Source organism: Anabrus simplex, chromosome 6 (assembly GCF_040414725.1).
Source record: "Anabrus simplex isolate iqAnaSimp1 chromosome 6, ASM4041472v1, whole genome shotgun sequence".
NCBI classification, from domain to species: domain Eukaryota; kingdom Metazoa; phylum Arthropoda; class Insecta; order Orthoptera; family Tettigoniidae; genus Anabrus; species Anabrus simplex.
Window position 1 is genome coordinate 203,363,128 of NC_090270.1, and position 19,470 is coordinate 203,382,597.

At 36.9% G+C, this 19,470-nt stretch overlaps 1 protein-coding gene across 1 annotated transcript in view; it reads right to left on the minus strand.

Annotated features, from left to right (window-relative positions):
• LOC136875653 (centrosomal protein of 104 kDa) overlaps positions 1-19,470 on the minus strand; it is a 321,673-nt gene that overhangs the window by 475 nt on the left and 301,728 nt on the right. The window lies entirely within an intron of this gene.

Sequence of the window (19,470 nt, forward strand, 5' to 3'; positions counted from 1 at the left end):
TAAGTTTTTCGAAAAAGCCTATGGTATCTGTTCAGAAATTAATAGTTTTAGTCTATAGACTAACCCTGCTGAGAAATTGCCCCATTTTCTATTGACTAGAACCATTTTCTATTGACTAGAACCATTTTCTATTGACTAGAAAATTTGGAAGGAGAGAATTAAATAGCTCATGCAATGAAGAGATCTACTGATTGCCTTGATGTTGTGCTGTCACCTTAATAGCTAATACTTTTTAATGTTTACGTCTTGGTTTATAGTATTTGCTCACAATGGCTAGTATAACATGTCCTAGTAACTACAGGACCATCATGTAGCATGTTCATGGACCTTAGTGATCTCTTTAAGCAAGCTCTCCCTCCCTGTGAAGACAGTGTGTGACCACTGAGATACAGAATATTCCCTAAGTGAACATGCAACCAAATACAGTAGAGACAATACGCGACACTCAGCGAGATATCAAGGGACAGCTATTAGAGCTCTCCCTAGCGGTAGACCTGAAAACTACTGATTCTGTCATAAGAGCACATGTATTTGTGTGTGAAGTTTTTGATGTTATTTATGCGTTTTCAGTGAGTTGACATAATTAAATAGTAGCGTGTGTCATTCCTTGATATCTCCTCTCAACATGAGGAGAAAGGTATGTGCTGTGTTTGGCTGCAGCAACTATGAAGTAGAGAAGAATGCGCGGTCTTTCCTTCGCCTCCCTCGTGACAAGAAAATGTAAGTAATATTGTGTTTGCATATATATTCTTCCAGTGACATAGGGATTTTTATTGTGCTTCATAATTTTCTGACCTGCTCGACCCATATTTTAACTATAATACGCATATTTTATTGTATAGTGCAGCAGTTAACCTTCAATACCGATGTGTTGTTGTAGGTGTGATGTGTGGGTTTTGAAATGTCACAGAAGTGATTTGGATAAGGTGTACAAGAAAGAACGGATGTTACGCTTATATAAGAATTATAAGATCTGTTCAGATCATTTCCAGGCCAGCGACTTTAGAAATAGTCGACTATACAGCCAAGGGTATGTTACACTTTTACTCTAATTATACTTAAATATTACTCAAACCATCACTATCGACAACATTTTCATACTTTTCTTTCTTTTATCCCTCTCCTCAGATTAAAGCCGGGATTTTATAGATTTTCGTTCTGTTAGTAGGCTTTATGTTAAGAGGAAAATTGTCCAGCTTTTAAATGTTAATTCATTGCATCATGTGTGTAAGGAATGTGCCGATATTTTTATTGACAAGTGTCTTAATGTGATGATACAATGTTTTTTAAATGAGAAAAAAGACAAATCTAACTGTAAAAGTTCAGAGAGGAATGCTAAAGCAAAAAATAGTAATGCATAAATGAAAGATCAAGCCATTTCACAGCAGTCCATTTCACATCTTGTTTATATGTCTAATTTCAGTCTTTAAATAATAACCTTTTAAATAATTCTTCATTCATTTATCCAGAATTGCTTTAGCAACTTCGAAGTTAATATCTCAATAATACTTTCTTTCTAGACGTGTTTTATGTATCCATTTTCGTATATGCATTTCCATTGATATTTGAATTTAGCGCGACTTTTCAGGTCAAGTCACTAGGAGCGCCACCGTTGAATTGTCTCCCATTTTAACAAGGCTAAATCCGTAAGTGTCACGTATTGTCTCTACTGTATTTGATACAACACATAAACAGTAAAATTTACCATAAAATAGATGCTGGATGTGGCAGCTTTGTTCTCCTTAACAAAATGTATGGTACCGTACTTAAACTCACACACCACACACAACACTATCCTCCACCACAATAACACGCAGTTACCTACACATGGCAGATGCCGCCCACCCTCATTGGAGGGTCTGCCTTACAAGGGCTGCACTCGGCTAGTAATAGCCACACGAAATTATAATTATATATACCGTACTTAAATATATTGTTGGAAACATGTTTAAGCTTTTCTAAAGAAATTCTTCAAACCTTATGCCAGATATTATATTTTAATCCTTCAGATGTGTTGAGAGTATGTCTAATCATCGTAAGTTTTGTTCAGGAGAACAAGGGCACCATTTTCAGTGTCCTCTGCAATTCGAGATTTATCATTTAATTGTAGAAGTACCAATTTATGGTTGAAATCAAGTAAAAGATGGTCCCTAGAAAGGAAATATGGCAGCCCTGAGTAAAACCTTTCATCGCTGCCAATTTGAATAGTTACTTATGAAAATCACTAAACATTGTAAGTAGTAATAATAGAGATTGACTTAAGTGAGTACATTATTCATGAAACTAAAGACATAATCCTACACCAACCAGATTATTAAGTATATTTTTCATACATGCCACTATTCTTCTTTCTTGATATTATCCTCATAGCCTTAACAGTACATTTTAAATAAAAATAAATAAAATATTAATAACACTAAAATGTAACAACAGTGGATTTCATGCAATATGACAATATGAGCATTGGCAATAGTTCAACTCCTTGCAAATTAATACAAAAAAATGCTGCCAACATGTGAATTGAAATCAAATGCAAAAATGTTGTATTGGTAAACAAAGTTTCTTTATTGCATGAGTGACAACTGGGTAGTAACCCAACAGTTAGAAAATAACTATAAATTACTAGTTTCATTAGTAATTGGGGAAAGAGGTTTAAAATTTCTTCCTTAGGGACGAACATCAGGTGACAATGACTATAGGAACAGCTTGGACGCTGTTGCCTGCTCACTGTATTGATGTGGAGGGAGAGCTTGCTAGGAAGGTTCTTATGGTCAGCACTTTGTCAAATAAAAACTCTGTGTACCATGCAGTTTCCAGCACAGATTGTTTATTTTGTCATTAATGGTATTAAAGATTATTATTGTTATTGCTACTTCATATAATGGACTTGCAATACTGTGGTCAGTGGCTCCATATAACCAGTCTGCCAAAAATACTGTTACTAACTAACGACTAAGTTCTGCCATTTTTCCCCTGGCATCATTTGCTAACACATTTTGTAATCAATCTGTTTTAACTGCCGAAGTGAATCTGTTGTATCTAGTATGTGGTAATCATAAAATGGGTGCAATTATGAAAACTGTTGCAGTAATAGTGCTGCACAAGATAAGAAGACAGCCTTCAGATATCTTTGATATCCTTAAGAAGCTTGGTATCAGTAGAATGTTTGTCTGTCGAACAATCAAATACTTCAGTGAGTCCAGATATGTGACTCGCTGCTCTCATTTGGGCCATCCAAGATCTGCTAGGAAACCAATGCTGCTAAGTAGAGAATTCGTCAGAATCCTGTGCTAAAATAAAATAAATACAATGGTTCAAGCTAACAAAAGATTGTTCCTTATTTGACATTCTATATAAGCTCCATCCTATGTCAAATACCAGCAGCGGCAAGAGGAGTTCCCACAAACCTAAATAGCACATCGGTCAACAATCAATAATCCTTTTAATATAGTAAGACTGCAACAAGACAGCCCTATCTTTACTCAAGCAACAATGTAGTGTGTAATAAGAAGCATAACAAGAGGAAGAGGATTTTGATTGTTGCATAACAAAAGTACATTTTTTTATAATAACTGATTGTGCATTTAACACTTAAATATTTAACAAGTGGTTCACTACTTCATTGACAGAACCACTTCAAACTGCCATGCCGTTCTAAAAATTGTTTTATTGTATTTTCTCATTTCCACATCACTCATTTATGTAACATTGTTTTAGCATTTTTAGAATGTGTTGTGTCAATTCAACTATTAACCAGCTAAAGATGGTTCAAAAGAAGTGAAACATGTATTGATGAAACTTGTGAAATAAATGTCTTTCCAGTTTGGTCAACGGCATTAGGATGCAGAAGGCAACGGGAAACCACTGCATTAAAGATCCGGAGAGATATTCCAATAAATTCACATGGTATGGCTGCAATGTCAAGATCAGAGCTGGCCGTGTGGATCGTCTACCTCAGTTTGGAGACGATGTCTTAAGAAGAAGAATGTAAAGTTATTTTTAAAGTGTACTGAAAGATGGAACAGAATCATTTTTGTCTTAGGAATATTTGTATGTCCATACAAAACCATCATGAAGTTTATTGTGTTTGAGTAGTAGGTGTAATGTCAAAATATAAACTAGCCTAATATCAGATGAAACAACCAAATCAACAAGGCAACACAATTTTACCTTCAAGTAAGACAGCTGCTGCAGGGTAAGCAAGTATGAAGTACTGCTAAAAACCACGATGACACTGTATTAATCCTATTATATCCCCATCCACATGGGATGGAAACTAGGATCCAAAAGACATAATTATGAATGAAAAAATCCAAGAAGAGGTGGGAATAGGAGAAACTGAACCACAAAGGATCCAGAAAACAAGTCTGAAGTGGGTTGGCCATGTAAAAAGGATGAATGCCAACAGGACTGCAAGAAGGGAATATGAAAGAGAAGCAAAGGGGGAAAGACCAGTGTGTTTTATCAGAGAACTCAAAAAAAAAAAAAGTGTGATCAGATGTGTTTTGTTTGTTATTTAAAAGGGCCTAACAGTTAGGTCATTGGGCCTGTGTGATCAGAATTTACCAATGAAAATTTATGTTCATATTAAGATAGTGTATATATTATTTTGAGGGGCTGCCTGGCTGAGGCGGTAAAGGCGTGCTCAGTTCGCCCAGAAGGACGTGGGTTTGAATCCCTGTCAGGAAACTGTAAAATTTAAGAAATGAGATTTCCACTTCCGGAGGTGCACATGGCCCTGAGGTTTACTCAGCCTATACCAAAAATGAGTACCAGGTTAATTCCTGGGGGCAAAGGCAGCCGGGCGTACAGCTAACCATTCTACCCCATCAAGTGCCGAGGTTAAGGTTAGTGGAAGCCTTTACCTTCCACCACTCCAAGGGCCTTCATGGCCTGTACGGAGATGACTTTGCTATAAATTATTTTGGTGAGTTCAGTCGATCGATGTTTATATTAAATGTCTGAGTGCTTCCAGGTAATAAACTACTGATTCTTCAGCTATTCCTGTGAAACAGAGTTGTTTGGCAACTGTTACAGATGATGTAGATAATGAATCAAGTTCAAGTGATACATTTTGCAGAGACTTGTATTTAGCATTATTAAGTTCTGACATTCTTTTGTGGAAATTGAATAATGTGCAGCTCCAGTTAAATTGTGTGTCAAATTTCTAAAAAACTTTCTTGTGAGGAAACAGATATTAAAGTGGAATTCACTGAAAAAGAACTGTTGTACTTTTCAAATGCGTCTGTGATATCATGCGATGTTGAAAGAACATTTTCACCATACAAATCATTCTTCACTGACAGATGCAGGAACTTCATACCAGAACATCTCAGGATGACCTTCCTTATATACTATCATGGCCTTGAATAAGGTAGAGTTCTACAAAACAAATAATTCTTAAAATTTTTCATGTATTCAAGTTTTGCTTATTTTGGCACTTTTGTTTTTCAGTTTTCTTGTTTATTTTTTGTTTGTTTGTTTTACTGTTTTATCATGCTTATAAATCCAGGATCTAGTGATGGTAAACATTTGCTCATTTCCAAACGAGATTAATTTCTGGATTTGTATTTGTAGGGCTATTATTTCTTGTTTGAAGCATACTATCTCATTGCTAAATATTGGGACCTTTTCTTTGAATATCTGGTATTTTTAGAAACTTTGGGGGAATATTAGGCATTATCATTACTATAAGTGACTTTTGCAATTAATTCTATAATTTTGTATAGTTTCTGTCCATCCTGTGTTTCCTCCTGCTGTGCTCTGAATTGAAACATCAGGTAATATCGAATAAGACTCTGCAGCATTTGTTATATGTGGGTCAGATAACATGTCTTTATGTGAAAGTGCTCCATGCGTTGCCTGAGTACTTTTTTTTTTTTAATATTTACTTATAGGATTTATATTAATTGTTAATATTATGTGTGAAGATTTATTTTAGATTTCTTTATTATTTCCCCATGGGGTTTGGTTTGGTTTGGTTTGGTTTGGTTTGGTTTGATATTGCTCCTTAACTGTGTGCAACCCGCTAAGTACAGAATGTATTGCAGGCTAGGGCAAGCCTTTGCCAGCATTGTGTACAGAGAATGGTTTTTATTGTACCAGATTTTGTTTCAGGTTTTTAAAGGTTTCTTTTGATGGTCTCCACAGTTATTCTGAGTAAGTAAAGGCTTCTGATACATGGAATATACCAATAAAATTATCATACTGGAGTAATTTGATTCTTGCATTACTCAAATTTGACTGCACTTAGAGACCTATCAATGCCCAATGATTTACCGGCAGACAATTATGGAGAGAATAAAACAACAATGAAGCAAATCGGTCCAAGAGAACAGCCAGATGGACTGGACAAAGTTGTTTGTAGTAAACTTTTTAAATATATATATACTGTAGATTATATACATTCTAAAAATATGTTCATAAATATGACATAGCAAGCTGAGCATGCACACAGAAGCTTAAGGACATCATTAGGAATGACTATATCTTGACCAATCTAATCAAGCAGCAATGCCATTCACATCGTGCAGTTTTATTAAAAAATACATTATCATGCTTCCACTCAGATGACAAGGAATTTATGATAGGTACAGAGAAGACCAGCAAGTGTTACTGATGAACATCATTAGTTTGTCATTATGTAAAAGAGATATTAAAATGTAGAAAGTGTTCACAGAAATTTCACTTTGTAATAAGTCAGTAGAATGTGTACAGAGAATGATTTTTATTGTACCAGATTTTGTTTCATGTTTCTTAAAGTTTCTATTGATGGTCCCCACAGTTATTCCGAGTCAATATAGGATTTCAATACAAGGAACATACCAATAAAATTATCATACTTTCTACATGATCCACGGGGCTATGATCATGATAACAACAGTCTTACAAAACCACAAGCTTTCTTGCTTGCTTCTTTGTAAATGATTTATTTAATGTAACAGATATCACAATAGTCAGTGGCAGCTTATTCAAGAAATCAGATGTGAGGTGCACTATTCTTCAAATAGCCAACTCAAGTAATAAAAAGCAAGTAAGCAAGTATGCAGAAGATACTGTAATATAAATATAATACTCACTCACTTTGGGAGTAGCTCTTTCCAACTGTTTTATTTCCATTCTTTCCTCCAAAGTTCCAACAGAAAAAGTCTTTAATAGACTTTCATCTGTGTTCACCATGTTATAACAAGCACACCATAAGAAAAGTTAAAAGACGCACCTCACAACTCAATCTCCTCCTGGAAAACGACGAGCATCTCAGCTCTTACAGCGGCAAATTACTGCCATAACAGCATAGTGTTCTCGTATATGTGTACAAGTATTTTCCCCATGCTACTTCCACCAGCCTGTATCATTTCAGCTTTTATGCAGCATATGTAAGCCTACCAAACTCATTTAAAGAGAATACTTCAAATATTTGCCCTGTTTCATTTATAAACCCACATTTCAAAAGAAAAGTTGTTATTGAGTTAAATAAAAACAATCAATGAACTACAACTTGTTAGCCCACAAGGAGCGACCACCACTATGTATAATATTGTTACAAGTATTCAAATTAACTCCTGACATGTTCCTGACCACATTGGATGCTATAAGTATTCAAATACGTATGCAACTCCTTAGGAAATGTCTTATAATAAGTGTCTCAGTATAATCCTGAAGAAAGTGGTCAACTGTGTCAAGAGAGCTGAGGACTCACAACATTTAAGTAGATCTACTCTTGTAATCTAGTAGCTCAGGCTGTAGGGCACTAGTTTTCTGAGACCAAGTTGGTGAGTTCGATACTAGCTCATTCTGGTGGTATCTGAAGTTTCTTAAATATTCCGTCCTTGTGTTGGTGGATTTACCAGCACATAACAGAACTCCTTCCAAAGAAAATTCTGGCACCTTGGCATCTTCAAAGACCATAAAAGTAGATAGCAATATGTAAAACTAGTAACATTATTATTTTTCTAATCTAACATTCAAGATGTGTGTGACTCAAGAAGTCCTGCTCATTGACAGTGATGTAAAAACTGCTGTCAAATCTGCTGTAGACCATTCGAATGTTATTTACAAGTTTACAAGTTCCTTATATGTCATGACTCATACTGACATAGGATTACATCAGAGAGAATACTTCTACGTTGCAGGATGCTATATACTCCTTTCCCCCTATGTGTGGGGGCTGCAGAATAACACCCACAGTATTCCCTGCCTGTCATAAGAGGCAACTTAAAGGGAACAAATGGACTCTTAAATTGGAAGCGTGGGTTGGCGACCACAGGGACCTTAGCTGAGTTGATGGTTATGAATTTCATGTTTTTGGTCCGTATTGAACAATATATAAGTAATAATAATAATAACTTAAATGTTTCCACCTTTTCAATACAATATATTCACAAATTTACAAAATTATACGGTACTAGTTTCGACCCATCTAGGGGTCATCATCAGCCGTATTGAAGCAAAGATCATTTGTGGCGAAATATTGTCTTAGGATTTCGCCACAAATGATCTTTGCTTCAATACGGCTGATGATGACCCCTAGATGGGTCGAAACTAGTACCGTATAATTTTGTAAATTTGTGAATATATTGTATTGAAAAGGTGGAAACATTTAAGTTATTATTATTATTACCTTAGCTGAGCCCTGGCATTGCTTCCACTTTTGTGTGCTAGGCTCATCATCATGTATCCTATCTGATCTCTCTTGGTCAACTCTTGTTCTTTACTGACCCCGATGGTATTAGGTTTGCAAATCCTAGAGCGTCTTTAATTTTCATGCCCTTCATGGTCTTCATTACCAATACCTTCATTTTTCAAAGTGTCAAGCCCCATCCATTTCTTCCCTCTGATTAGTGTTAATAGCCAATGGTTGCCTAGTTGTACTTCCTATTAAAATGATAACCACCACCACTACCACTATACACTCCTTCACTATGTTGAAAACTTTTTGTAATGTTCTCTATATAAATGTACAGGGTGAGTCGGCTACAATTTTCACCTCAAATAACTCATAAACCATTAAAGATATTGAAAATCTGTTTTTACTTTCAGTAGCCTAATGTTACCAAGGGGCTCATAATTGAACATACAGTAGTTTTCCAGGCTATCAATATTTGGGGAGATAACGGTACCTAATTGTTTTTCTAAATACTTTTCTGTATACTTTTTACACCTAGCATTAGAAACTGCAAATTCAGAGGTGTTATTTTCTTCAAAATATGACAAGTATCTCTTGATAAATATATTCCTGATCACCTCATATGCCACTAAGACATGGATCATTAAAACAGATGATAAGAAGAAGATATAAGCATTTAAAATGTGGGTCTACCATTGAGTTCTACGAATATCTTTGATGGAACATCATACCAATAATTTGGTTCTCGAGGAGCTAGGGTGAAGGAAGTCAATCACATCTTCCTAAAATACTTTGGTCACATTTCAAAAAAAGTTGATGCCATGGAGTAGCTGGTAGCAGAAGGAAAGACGGCAGGAAAAAGACCCCACGGGTGAACACATACAAGATAGATTGATTAGAAGAAGATGTTTGTTGGGAAATCTATGTACGAGTCTCTACAGCTGGCTCAGGATTGGAGAGCGTGGTGAGACATCGTCAATCACTGATGTTATGTTACCACACTCCGTTTAAAGGGTTTAAAGGACAGAGCTAGCTCAAGAAAATGGAATGTCTTCAACTTGTTTCATTTGCCAGCCATGCTCTGCGAATGAATCACTAAACAAGTGGTCAAGGCACATGCTAAATTCGCTTCATGAGCAGCTGACATACCAAGCAAGTTCCTTTATCTTCTTCTGAACGCTAGATATTCGGTGTACTGTGCCCATAAATACACTATTATAACACTATGTTTTGAAACTTTTAATATCACCATGGGCAACAGGTAAAGAAAAAACAGATATGTGATGGCTTTTAATTTTTTCTTTTTTTACAAGTTGCTTTACTTCGCTCCGACACAGACAGGTCTTACATAAAATCAGCTTCATGGTCCGTATCGCACTTCAATAGATTCACAATTAAGTATTTATTTATTTTCCACCTAGTCGATACAATGATTGCTTAAGGCAATTTTTAATGGTCAAAAGTGGTACATGTTTCGTATATTATCAACATCTTCAGCCACATAACACTGTTTAGATGAAAAATATATAAAATTGACAAAGTAATGCTTTAGAGGAAGTGTCCTTAAAATTAACATAAGATTGACAAGACTAAAACAAACAAATAACTCAAGAGAAAATATATAAATTATTTCTACAATAGAAAGCAGTCGTCAAGGAAACACTTGTTTTAGTCTTGTCAATCTTATGTTAATTTTAAGGACACTTCCTCTAAAGCATTACTTTGTCAATTTTATATATTTTTCATCTAAACAGTGTTATGTGGCTGAAGATGTTGATAATATACGAAACATGTACCACTTTTGACCATTAAAAATTGCCTTAAGCAATCATTGTATCGACTAGGTGGAAAATAAATAAATACTTAATTGTGAACAGACAGGTCTTACGGCAATGATGGGACGGGAAAGGGCCAGGAGTGGGAAGGAAGTGGCTGTGGCCTTAAGGTACAGCCCTAGCATTTGCCTGGTCTGAAAATGGGAAACCATGGAAAACAATCTTCAGGGCTACTGACAGTGGGGTTCGAACCCCCTATTTCCTGAATACTGGATGCTGGCTGCACTTAAGTGCCTGCAGCTATAGAGCTTGGTACAGCTTTTAATGGTCAACATTCAAATATAACTTACAAGCTTTTCAGTCTCTCAAACATGAATAGAACACTTAAAACACTATAGAATACCTGTAAAAAAAGAGCAATTATAAGAAGTAATTAACTTAGTCAACACTGAAAAAGAATGGCTTCATTCTTAACAAACACATGCATACACACACACACATCATCTCAATAGTGCATTCCATTTTTTGAGTAGTGATTGTCAGATTATGGAAATAATTGCACATCTGAGTTTGCAATGTTAATACCGTACATTATCTCTAATGATAGGTGTAGAAAATGGTGTACATATTTCCATTTAGAAAAAATATTTGGTACCCCTGTCTCACCAGATATCAATATCCTTGAAAAGTTCTACAAGGCAGATTATGAGCCCCTTGGAAACATTATTGAAAATGAAAACAGATTTTTAGTATCTTTAACAATTAACAAGTTATTTTAGCTGACTCACCCTGTATATGCCTGACTCATTGGCTGAATGGTCAGTGTACTGGCCTTCGGTTCAGAGGGTCCCGGGTTCGATTCCCGGCCGGGACGGAGATTTTAACCTTCATTGATTAATTCCAATGGCCCGGGGGCTGGATGTTTGTGCTGTCCCCAACATCCCTGCAACTCACACACCACTCATAACACTATCCTCCAACACAATAACACGCAGTTACCTACACAGGGGCTGGATGTTTGTGCTGTCCCCAACATCCCTGCAACTCACACACCACTCATAACACTATCCTCCAACACAATAACACGCAGTTACCTACACAGGGGCTGGATGTTTGTGCTGTCCCCAACATCCCTGCAACTCACACACCACTCATAACACTATCCTCCAACACAATAACACGCAGTTACCTACACAGGGGCTGGATGTTTGTGCTGTCCCCAACATCCCTGCAACTCACACACCACTCATAACACTATCCTCCAACACAATAACACGCAGTTACCTACACAGGGGCTGGATGTTTGTGCTGTCCCCAACATCCCTGCAACTCACACACCACACATAACACTATCCTCCAACGCAATAACATGCAGTTACCTACACATGGCAGATGCCGCCCACCCTCATCGGAGGTCTACCTTACAGGGGCTGCACTCGGCTAGAAAATAGCCACACAAAATTATTATTATTACCCTGTATATTCATTTCAACTGCAGCTATAAACAAAAATATTGACATCTTAAGGACAGCTGTTGTATTTTGCATTATTAGGCTGGATTTTGATGAGTTTAGTTATTTCATCAACTCTAAAGTAAGTCTTGTTTAGACAGTCTACCAGTCAGATAGAATGGCTCTCCTCTTATATTTCTCTTTTATTTTTTACTAGCCATATACCCTTGACAGGTTGTGGTGGCATGTCGTATGTGGCTGCAGAGTTTTTGCCATGCTCTCCTATCCTGTGCTAGATGTGTCACTTGATGTAGAGACCAACTTCATCATCTGGTCAATCCACCTTGTTGGAGGTCTTCCTTTGGGGCCTTGGGTTGCCTCCACAATCAGTTTCTCCATAGCTTGAGTCTTCCTGGATATGTGACAGAAGTCATTCTGGCAATGATTTGGTGAGGCACACCGGTGTTACACCTGGCATCATGATGTGGGGAGCCATTGGGAATGACTTCAGGTCACCTCTGGGAACTGTTGACAGCACAACAGCATATCATGGACATCCTGCCCCCTTATGTATTACCTCTCTTGACACGGTACCCGATACCATCTTCCATCATGACAACATTCGTCCACACACGACATGTGTCTCTATGAACTGCCTCCATGATGTTGAGGTATTCCTTTGACCCCACGATCCTCCAATCTGTCTCTGATAGAATGTGAGGGATCAGTTCAGATGTCAAATCTGTACCAGTGCCTTATCCAGGATGTTGAAGGCCACACCTGTGGGCTGATTTGCCTTAGGAAAGGATATAACACCTGTATGACACCCTTCTTATAGAATCACTGCATGCATTCAGGCCCAAGGGGATGCAGCATCCTACTGACAAGGGACGAGCAATGTGCTTGTACTGCCATCTTCACTGTACGTTTCCCTTGATATTGAAATCACTAAAATAAAATCACATAACCTCTCAGTGTGTAAAGTTTCATTTCCTCCTCTCCTTCTAGATACTTAACTCTTTTTGTCAGTCAGTGTATTTGCAAAGTTTAAAATGAATTATATCTGCCTGGTGGCCATGATCGTTAAAGCATCAAGTCTATATGGTCTGACACCGTGGTTAGCCATTTTGAGTCTCGTTGGTCGATGAAAAAACTTTCACCATCAGAATGTTGGCTGGCAGGGTAGGAGAGGTGGTGGTATACGATTTCTAATCATTAGACTGTGTACCAAAAGCCTGGATTCAATTCCAAACCTTTCTGTAGTGTTCATATGGAGTAAGGGCGTACGACACTGTTAATAGTGATTCGTTCATTGGATGGGAATGTAAAGTTTTGAGCAGACCCCTTGGTATTATTCGACAGGAGTAGGCTACGTGCCAACTAGGGTTTTACCCTCTCCCTACCTCACTATCATCAATCCACATGCAGACACATACGTCGCCCATGGGCGTCAAACAGAAATATTAGCACCAGGCGAGTCGAACAAGTTCTCGGACACTCCTGACACTAAAAACCATACGATAAGCAAGTAAAATTAATTATGACTATTTTTCATGTCATTTTTATTGATTAGTATGGTATTTTGGTAAGAACAAATGTCAATGTTCGAGTGACCAATGTCCTTTTTGTATGGTAAGCACTGTACTTCATAAATCCTAATGTATATGGTATCAGTCACAACCCTCTCTGGCAGGTGCATCATAGTGAAAACATGGGTTTTCTGCCTGCCCTACAGCAAGTACATACAGTAGCAGCATGTCCTGTGTTTGTCTGTCTATGAAGTACTGTATATTATGCCTAAGCTTTAACAAAGTCTTGATTTGCACACAGATGTCAAACTACACAATTGTGGGTTTTTCTTTCTTTTTTGTAATAGTAACAGCTATTTCTCTTTAGCTTCAACTTAGTTATCTATTCTTGTCATGTTCTTCAGTATGCCTAAACTAATTTGGGTTAAAATAAATTTATACCCAGAAAGAGAAACATTTAATAATAATAATAATAATAATAATAATAATAATAATAATAATAATAATAATAATAATAATAATAATAATAATAATAATAATAATAATAATAATAATAATAATAATAATAATAATAATAATAATAATAATAATAATAATAACAATAATAACAACAACAACAATAATAATAATAACAACAACAACAACATTGTTTTGGAATGATACAGGGGATGTCTAAATGAGTATTACTGAATTATTTTTTTTTGCTAGGGGCTTTACGTCGCACCGACACAGATAGGTCTTATGGCGACGATGGGATAGGAAAGGCCTAGGAGTTGGAAGGAAGCGGCCGTGGCCTTAATTAAGGTACAGCCCCAGCATTTGCCTGGTGTGAAAATGGGAAACCACGGAAAACCATCTTCAGGGCTGCCGATAGTGGGATTCGAACCTACTATCTCCCGGATGCAAGCTCACAGCCGCACGCCTCTACGCGCACGGCCAACTCGCCCGGTATATTACTGAATTAATAAAATATATAATTTAATGGAGTTTGAATTGTTGTGCTTTACTGATAGGCTATGTGATTTAATTGAATAGATTGCGGAGCAGGGAATGTTTTAGGAATGTGTGATTATTGACATTATTCTGGTTGGCTTTTCTCACATTGCATTATTTCTGTTACCTCCTTTACATTTAATGATTTTCTATTATTTTCAATCGGATCTGTGCTGATGTCTATGAAGTAGTGAACATTATCATATATGTATTCAAAGAAGGCTGAGTGTTTGGTGTGTCAAATTGCATCTTTGGGTACTTTGTATCTGGTATGGAAATAACATTTTGTTTGACCAATATATGTGGCATTAAATTTAGTTCTTGACGTTTGAGTTCACATATTCCTGATTTGGAACAACGGTCATTTTTGCTGTAGGATAGACCACCCATTCTTCAGGAATGGTTTTTAATTGTTTTCACTATGATGCATCTCTGTGAAATTATTGCTATTGATACTATCACATATGAAGGACATTAATCAATTGAATACTTATATTTGTTCTTACATAAACAATAAGAATGTCATGAAAAGGTCATATTTAATTTTGAACTTTACAAACATTATAGGATATTTGTATTTATGTCCCACATGTTCCTGATATTTTGCAGAATTTTTCTACCTCAGGTTTCACAGAGATGCATTTAGGATTCAAGCTAATTCACGCTGGTTTAAAAATTGGCAAGATTGTTTCTCTAATTTTATTTGACTGCAGAGCAGTTTTCACTGTCTTACCTGGCTAGCTTTAGAAATTTAAGAATCTTTCAACTAACTTTGTGATTAATTATTTATTAATCTCCCTCAAATTTCAGGTGACTATAAAGATCCAGAATACTACAACAAATTCATAAATTAATAGCCTACTGCAGTTATAACTAAAAGAATAAAATATACATACCAAGAAAGGAAAGGAAATTTGTGATTTGCAATGCAATGAGTGTGTTAACATAAGGTTAAATGTAAGTACTTTTTCAGTATCCTCATGGATCCCTTCAGTACTGTGAAAGAAATGGCATGGATGAAAGAGAAAGCATACACCACCGACAAACCATACACCACTGATATTAAACTAAGATTTGCAGAATTCAAGACAATCGTGAAAATTGTCTGAGTGATTCTGTTATTTATATGCCTCAAGCAGGTGGATCAGCTGATGATATTTCTCGTAGAAACTGGGCTAGATTTACTGTCCTGTTATAGCATGCAAATTATGATACCAATTCATATCCAAAGTTATAAATTCATAATGGCTTACAATTTAAACTTCAAAATGTTAAATGAAATTCCAATCAAAAGGGTTCATATTACTACCTACCATAAATCAATTTATGTACATAAGGGCCATTTTGTTTGGAACATCTACCTACATAGCAAGATGTGCTCTCTCCAGCTTTCAAGAAAACAGCAAGCAGTTGACATAATTTAGTTAGCAAGCATTCCTATGAGTTTCATAGTCCTTAAATGATAAGCAGGTTTCCCACATTCTTTCGTGGTTACTACATGCTACAAACCTCTTTCACCTTCGTTCTGAATGCTGAATAGGTCATCGGACTACAGTAAGTTAGTATCCATGCTTCTTTAACATCATAGAAATTATTCTCATTTTGTCTTGCTGAAATACAAATTTAAATCTAATTTAAGTACACTGTTAAACTGTGAAGGGATAGCCTTTGCAGACACACATATATACTGATACCCACATTTCTGAATTGGATATTGTGGATTCACTAAAATGTCATCTAAATATCAAGACAATAAAAGTTGTAATCTAAATATCCTCCACACCAGTACACTGCCACCATCATCGTCTGCAGTATGGCATTTCTTTTTCTTCTTCTAGTGCCATCTCCTCTCAGAAATGATTCTCGCTTTAGATGTTGCAGCACGAAATAGCTCAACAGTGGAACAGTGAAACAAGTTTTCAGATTTTCAACCCAAGAATTGTGTCTTTTTCCCCGTCTCCTTTTGTCCTGTATCAATAAATCACCAGTGATTTGCATTTAAGGCAGTTGCCCTGGAGGCAGATTCCCGATCTGTTGTTTACCTAGTCTTTTTCTTAAATAATTGTAAGGAATTTGGAAATGTATTGAATTTTATATTGTTTATTGTATCATCCCTCGAATGACCAACTGCAATAGATGATAGTTCTCTCCTTGCATCACATGACTGAAAATACTGCAGCTTTCTGGTATTGACAGTATTTAATATTTCCTTTCTCTTTCCCATTCGCCTGATTACCTCATCATTTGTGACCTTAGGAGGAGGGTAAGGAGAAGGTGGTAAATGATGAGAACTACTTCAAGACACATCTTTTCCAAGACCCAAGTATCAAATGGCTGTTTAATCAGCATCTTTCAGATATGGAAGCATCAGTAACAGAATGTGAAGATACAGAAACTGTTGTGTGTGTCCTCTGCACTCAAGCGCCGCGCCTACAAGCTCCGCAACCCGCCGCATCACCGATGTTTCCAGAGCCTACGAGAGGACTGCACTACGCCTGGCATGCTCGTCGGTGACGTCAGCCAAGCGTTATATAAAGAGCGACATTCCTCACCTTACGGAGGACTACCCCAGTGTCCAACAGCCAGCCCACACCGCAAGTCAAACACGGAGGCATTCCTCTTAAAAACGTGTCTTGAACAGGTGGACAGATTGCTGGTTGTGAGGTCTCACCTCCGGACATTGCCTCAGCTTCCCTGATTCCCGTAGCTACGTCGAGCCCCGAGTCAAGCATTCTGCTACACTCTCAAGTCCTCACCAGTGCTCCAGCGACTATCTTAGCATTCTGCGAATTAAGATATTGATGCAAGTTCCTTGCAAGTCTAAGTCCAATACTAGCATTATACTAACGCTACTCTCTCTACAAGTTACACTTGTTAGCCCACAGCAGATAGTTTTCGACTATCTAAGGACATTTCCCAGTGAAATAGACTATCTCCTCAAGATAGGTGTGAATGTGTACATAGGACTCTTTCTTTGTAAATATATATTTGTGCCACAGACTTTCAATCTAGCATTTAATAACAGCATTAACTGCATGCAATCAATCAAGCTTCAAGACAAGTTTCATTTTTATTTCTTGTAAATACTGTATAAAACTCTTGAAGAAATAAACTTTATGTTGTGTTACTGTATACCAAGTTCCTTGTATACAACAGAAACAGAGTAGGCAAACGTACAAGCCATGTTAAAGCAAGCTGCCTTCAAGACTGTAGGAACAAAATGAAAATGGATAAATAGAAAGAGACTGAGATAGTGGAATGAGAACATCAAGAAAATCACTACTGACAAGAGGGAAGCCTACCAGAAATACCTATCAACAAATAAAGAAGAAGATAAACTGGCTTACCACCATAAAAGGGCAATAGCTGAATGGGAAGTCAAAAACTGCAGAGAAACTCATGTAAAGATTTTGCATATCAATTAGAAACAGATGTGTTCAGACCACAACCACAGACATATAATTCTCAAGCATTTGAATATTGAAATTAGAGAAACACAAGACGACACCTTTATAGAAAGCTAGCCAGACCTGTTTGGAAGTGAAGCATGGACCATCAGGAAAGAAGATGAATGCCGAATTACAGCTGCTGAGTTGAGATTCATGAGACATACAGCAAGATACATGCGATGGGACCACAAGAGAAACTAGGAGACGATGAAAGAAATGAAGCTAGAACCCATGTTAAAATTCTTAGGGAAATACCGAAAGAACTGGAAGGAGCATATCAACAGAACGGGAAGGTAAAGCATCCCAAAACAGATCTTACGATACCAGTCCAGAAGAAGTTGTTCTATTGGACGCCCAGCTAAGAGATGGATCGAGACCGTAACAAACACCTGTCTGGATGATGATGATGATGATGATACCTTGTAGGCAAGCAGCAATAGGTACTAACATAGTTGGGGATGTGAGGGATTTGGTTATGACAGTGCAGGAGAAGTTTAAGAGAGCATAGGTTGTTATCAGTGGGATACTGTGCAAAAGGGATACTGACTGGAGGGTGATAGCAGATTTAAATGAGACTATGTAGTGGGTATGTGGGAAACTGAGAGAGAAATTTGTAGATCCTAAGGGGTGGTTAGGAGATAGGGATCTACGGTCAGATGGGCTTTACTTGAACCGCAATTGTACATATAAGTTAGGGGGTTTGTTTAGAAGGGTAATAGAGGGGTACTTTCAGGGAAACAGGGTAGACTAAGGAGGAGTGATGAGAGTATAGGGAGCTGGAATTCAAGTAAAGATAGAAAAAAATTGTTAGTGTTAAACTGTAGAAGTAGTGTAAAGAAAGGAATTGAGTTAATTAATTTAATGGAAAGGCAAAATATGAATCTTACAGGATATGATAAAAATGATTAGCGAGTTGAATACTTACAGTTTAGACAGTTTCAGTTTTTATTCTACTCCAAACATGAATTTTTCATCTTATTGCCATATTAGGTTACGTATTTATTCAATTGTAGCGAAAAGGAACTTATTTTAAAGTTATGGGTGTTACTTATGATTGTTTGCCGGTCTTCCAGCTGGCCACCCCTCCTCTGCTCAATTGGCCAGTCAGAGTGCGGAGCTGTTGGACCACGGACCAGCCATGGCCACTTTTGGGCTGAGATCCAGTCTGCATCTACTGACAAGATTGAATTATACACGCCTACAAGGACATGTACCGGTAACTGTTCTTCATTGATGAATTTCAGCATTGATTTAGTGCTTTTTGACAACTTTGTAGCATGTAGTACTTTTTATTTTGTTATATCTGGACCAGTTTTGACATTTGTATCTTCACTGCATGAAGTTCTTTCCAGTCATCATCAAACAGTTCTTCTATATATTTGTTCTATCTCTCAAGTTTTCTTAAATGCGAGGAATGATGTTGCCATTTTCATTAAGCAATAAACTTTCTTTCCTCATCTTATTGATTCTACTTAGTTCTTTGACTTTCCTTGGGATACTGAAATCGTCATTTTTTGAGATCAATTTCTGTGCATCTTTTTGTGAACGATTTTTCTTTTGCCAACAGAATTTTCCTTTTTGTGTTGGTGTGTGTGCTCTTATATAGATATTCAAATCATAACCTTTCTTTGGATTCTCTTTATATGG